The following is a 5471-nucleotide window of genomic DNA, read 5'->3' on the forward strand; positions in this document are numbered from 1 at the left end:
TACAACAAACTTGACCGCAATGTATCTCTTCAAAATACAGAGTACAAAGAAGTAGAGCTCATTAAGAGCCACTAGACCTGCCTGGTATCAACATCTGAGCAGGAAGTAGAAATTAACAGGACAAATGAAGACCTGAAAACAGGCAAACCCCAAAAGAACCAATAGATACTCATTGGAATGTGAGCCAAGGTAAGCTGAAACATAATTAATTACACACCTTATTCTTAGAAGGAGAAGGCACCTCTGTACCACAATGTGAGTAAATGAAGAAAAACATGGTTGGATTCACTTAGCAGGAGGTTCTATGTTCCTATGTCATTGTTGATCCTGCAACCTAATAATAGTTCCTATTATTTAATATGTTATACTTCATTATTTACTCTCAACAATGCTCAGTGAACTTCCTTCTGGCTAAATTTTTGTAAATACCCATCATTTTTTTTCCTCTAGACTAGGTTCTTGAATGCTGCATGCCTGAATCAAAGATATTCAAAATCTTTGATATACTATCTTTCAGCAAATTTAGACCAACTTGTACTTAATTCATCCAGCAGTGTACCAAAATGCCATGCTGCCTAGAACAATCCAAAAAATAACACATATTTACTGACTAAATATATAAATGATAGATAAAATTAGTTTTAGACCAGGATCTTTGGGAATTAGTTCAGTGACAAAATTATATAACCCTACCAATCCAAGAAATAATGCCAAAACAAGTATCCACTTTCCTTCTTAATCACTGAAAATCAGAAATTATGAGTTTTGCAAATCTTTACACAAAACTTTCTGCTTATTAGTATTTGCTATATTGAAGCTTTGATTTTGAGGTTACTATATAAATGAAATTGTTATTGTTAAATAAATCAATTAGCTGGTAATCAAAAATCTTGGCATTAAAACTGATTTCTCTTTTTTTTCAAAATACGTATGAGTCCCTTAATCCATTAGCATCTAAGATTACGCAAATACCAACTTATTAATAGAAGATTTTGAGACAAGGGCTTTAAGGATACCAGAATTGATAGAGTTGAAAAAAATCTTGAGTAGATTAAAGTAATATTTCATATGGTACCATCAAATCAAAACATGTTAAATTGCTTTTATGAAACTATTTTTTATGGTTTTAAAGAAACATGAATGTATATTTCTCCCTAGTTCCTTTAGACGGTTGATTAAGCCAGAAAAGTAATATATTTCAGACAAGTAATGCAGCATGCTGCATTTTGTAGACTTTCTTACAGTTGGTAAATGAATAGCACAAAATGCTATGTATCATTAAAAATTATTGATAATCTCTAAAACCTATAATATCAAGTTTTATGGATGATTCCTCTTTCTCTATCAGTATTAAAAATAATACCTTTCCATGTAATTTATAGGATAACATTAATTTCCAATTTAAATAATACATTTTACTTCACATGATATATACCAAACTAATTTATAAATTTTATGGGTTTTTGTACTGGTTATGTGACAGTATTCAAATGTTATTTCTAAATGTTTTATCTGAAATATTGTCCAATCAGTTGCTTTCTTTTTTCAGTGGTCAAGGAGTTATTGCTAGAAATTTGACTCAAACACATTCCCTTTGAAATATGATGGGTTGACTATTTTAAAATGCATTATGCCTTCATAGCTGAGGACTTACTATTGAAACTGGGAGATCATAGGAATTAAATTGGAATCTTATTAAACTGATGATTCCTGATTCCCTACCTCGTACTTGTGACTAATTTAATGGGGCTAGAGTGAAGATAAGAATTTAAGTTAACTGAAATCCAAATGGTATTTACTGGTAAGCCAGATTTGGGAATCACAGACTTAAAGGTCTCTATATAGTAACACATGTGTCAATTATTAAAAAAAAAACCAATGAAGCCTGTTGAGAATGTCCTTCCTCAAATCTAGGAAAAAAGAAGTGAATCATCCTTGGCGATCTTTTTTTTTTTTTAAGATTTTAATTTATTTGAGAGAGAGCACACAAGCAGGGGGAATGGCAGGTGAGGGAGAGGGAGAAGCAGGATTCAGCTGAGCAAGGAGTCCAATGCAGGGCTAGATCCCAGGACCCTGGGATCATGACCTGAGCCGAAGGCAGATGCTTAACCAACTGAGCCACCCAGGCACCCCTTTCTTTGGCATTCTTGATATGAGTATATGGATCTGAGAGAAAAGACACCATTTTGAGTTTGAAAACAAGTAAAAGAACCACTTTAGATGAAAATATTTTGAAATCTAAGGAGTCAACAGCAGAGCCCTATGAAGACTTTTGAAGACACAAAACACTAAAATGATTATGGTGCTCTTAACATGTAATGCAAAGCAAAAAACATTATAAATATAAGATTATTTAAGTATGTTCTAAACTTTCCCATGTTGACTTCATTAATGTCTCTTGAAATATCAAATTTAAAATTATTAAAAAATATTATGATGGCTTTTCATTGAGTGCTTGGGACCATAATTTCTTAATATATCTCTCTAGTCCTCTTCCTATCTTGTTCATTGATGCTAATAACACATGTATTAGAGCTCCTGAAGTTGCCCTAAAACACACTGATTCTCTGTATTATTTTATTTATTTTTTAAGTCCTTTTTCTCTTAGCTTCATTTTGCATAGTTTCTATTACTCTGTCTTCAAATTCGCTAACCTTTTCCTCTGCAATGCTTAATCTGTCATGAGTTCCCTCCAGTAACATTTTCATCTCACCACTGTAGCTTTTCCCTCTCAAAATTTGAGGATTGTTCTGTCTTCTATGTTCTGTAAAATATGTTCAATCTTTCTTCTAACTTTTTGAACTAATAGAACACTGTATACTAACTGGTTTGATATCCCTTCCTACTCTTTCTAACCCCTGCTTATTTCATCATTGGTTTGGTTAATTCACTTTTCTCCTCATTCTTTTGGGTAGTTTCCTGTCTTTTTGCATGCTGAGTAATCTTTGATTGGATGCCATAGTGAATTTTATTTTGTTGAGTGCTAGATATTTTTTATTACTACTCTTCTTGAGCTTTGATCTGGGATGCATTTAATTACATGGAAACTGCTATGCCATTGCCTTTAAGACTTTTCACTGTGGACTGAAGCAGTATTTTGTCTGGAGCTGATTAATCTTAACTATTGGACAAAATCTTTCTGAGTATTCTGCCTAATGTGTTGTAAATTATGAGGTTTTCCAGCCAAAATAATGGGAACAGGGTCTATTCCTGACCCTGACTGAGCCCTGTATATTGTTCTCTTTAAGCCTTTTTGGTGCTCTTTCCCCAGCCTAAGTAATTTTCCCGCACAGTTGCACTCACTAGTACTCTATTGACTATTTTAAGAGGCCATCTGCAGATCTCTGGAGTGTTCTCAGTGCAACTCTCCATCTCTAGTATCCTTCCCTGAGAATTTGCTGCTTGGGTTCTCCTTTTCCGTCCTGTGCCCTAGAAACTCTTTCAAGGTAGCAAGATGCAGCTATTGTAGAATTTATCGTACAAATTTCCCACCTCTCAGAAATCACTGTCATTGGCCATTCTTAAAAACTATTGTTTCATATATTTTGTCTACTTTTTAGTTGTTTCAGACAGGAAGTATATCTCACCCCGATTATGATATGTTGGCCCTGAAAATAATTTTTTGATGAATAAGGGTTCAAAAAAAGAGCAATAGAAATGGTAAACTCTATAGATTAATCTTTAAAATATACTGACTGTATAAAAGTAAAAATATTGTGCAGGAAGAGTTTGAAATATACAGAAAATTGTTAAAACATGAAATAAAAGGACATGCATGTCAAAAAGGTTCAGTAATAGAGTTAAAGTGTTCTTATGTCCTTTTATTATCTGGGGAAATGTAAATGTGGCATTAATATTAGTAATAATAATATTAACATTATTCATAAGGCAATGATGCATGCTGTAAGCTAGTCCAGAATAATATTTTAAAAATCGTAAAACTGACTATAAATTTCAAAGTGACAGGAAAAAATGTAATAAGAACTACCTAGTCAATGCAAAGAAAGGCAAAAGAGAGAAGAAAAATAGCATAGCAAAAAGCAGATCAATAAAAGCAGAGAAATGTGGTGGATTTAAAAAATAATATTAGGTACATTAAATATATTTGTACTTAGTATTCCAATTAAAACAGCAATATAGCCACACTCAATTATAAATTAAAAATGAAACAAGCAAACATGATTTAACTATCTTCTGCATATAAAATATCTATCTAGAGTAACAGAATACTAACTGGATGGAAAAAAAAAAAGTTTGGAAAAGATATAACCTGAAAATACTAACAAAAGAAACATGGTAAAATTATATTAATATCAAAGTGAACACAACACAAAAAGCATCATTGGAGATAAAGAAAGATATTTCATTATGATAAAAAGTTTAATTCACCACGAGGAAAACAACAATATTAAACAATTATGCATATTTTACTAACATGGCCTTCATAAATAAAAAGCAAACATCAAACAATCTACTGGAAAATAACTGATAAAGAGAAAATTATGCTAGGACCTTTGACACATATTCCTCAGCAAGTTAATGAAAATAGGAAAAAAAAATTAAGAGCAGATAAGATTTTAAAAATGTGATTAACAATTTGATTTAATATCAACATAGGGACTTCTCACCAACTATAGAAAACTCAATCCTTTCAAGCACATCAGATAATTTTCAAAAAAATTCCTCATATAATCTACTATAAACATGCCTCAACAAATTTTAAAGACTGACATTTGGTTGGATAAACTAGAAAAACAGTTTAAAAGCAGATAACATGAAAACTTATATGTTTGAAGATTTGAAATATGCTTTTAAGTAACACATGGACTAAAGAAAAAATGCAATAGAAATTAGTAAACAATTTAAACTGAATGATTAAAAAATAAACACCAAAATTTGTGGAATATAAATCTACAGCTTGCTTAGAGAAAAAAATATTATTCAAAGGCAGTATTAGGAAAAATGAAAATGAAAAATAGCAAATTATTAGATGCATAAGTTGATTACCTTAAAGGAATGAGCATTTTAAAAATATTTCTATTAACCAATTTAATTTCCAAGATCAACAAAATTTTAAAAAATTACAACATTCTCTCCATATATACCTAAAAAGCATGTCAAAAAAATTCAGCAGTTTTCATGAGTAAAAACAAGGGTTAACAAACTAGAAATCAGTGGGTACATCCTTAATGTGACAAAGAGCATGTAAAAAAAAAAAAGACTCTTACAAAATTTATATTTAGGCATTATATTTGACAGTAAAAATGAAAAAATTTTCTATATGAGATTTGGAAAAACACAATTGTCTATATTGTCCAGATATGTGTCCAGGTAAGAGAGACAAAATTAATGAATTTAGTGTTTTTTGACAAAACACTAAATGTATTATAATTTTTAAAGCAAGTTTGAAAAATTCTGCTCTCAATTATATCTTTTCATTGGGGATGAATTTTAATATATTTCATCATTTT

The sequence above is a fragment of the Neomonachus schauinslandi genome, chromosome 3 (assembly GCF_002201575.2).
Source record: "Neomonachus schauinslandi chromosome 3, ASM220157v2, whole genome shotgun sequence".
NCBI classification, from domain to species: Eukaryota; Metazoa; Chordata; class Mammalia; order Carnivora; family Phocidae; genus Neomonachus; species Neomonachus schauinslandi.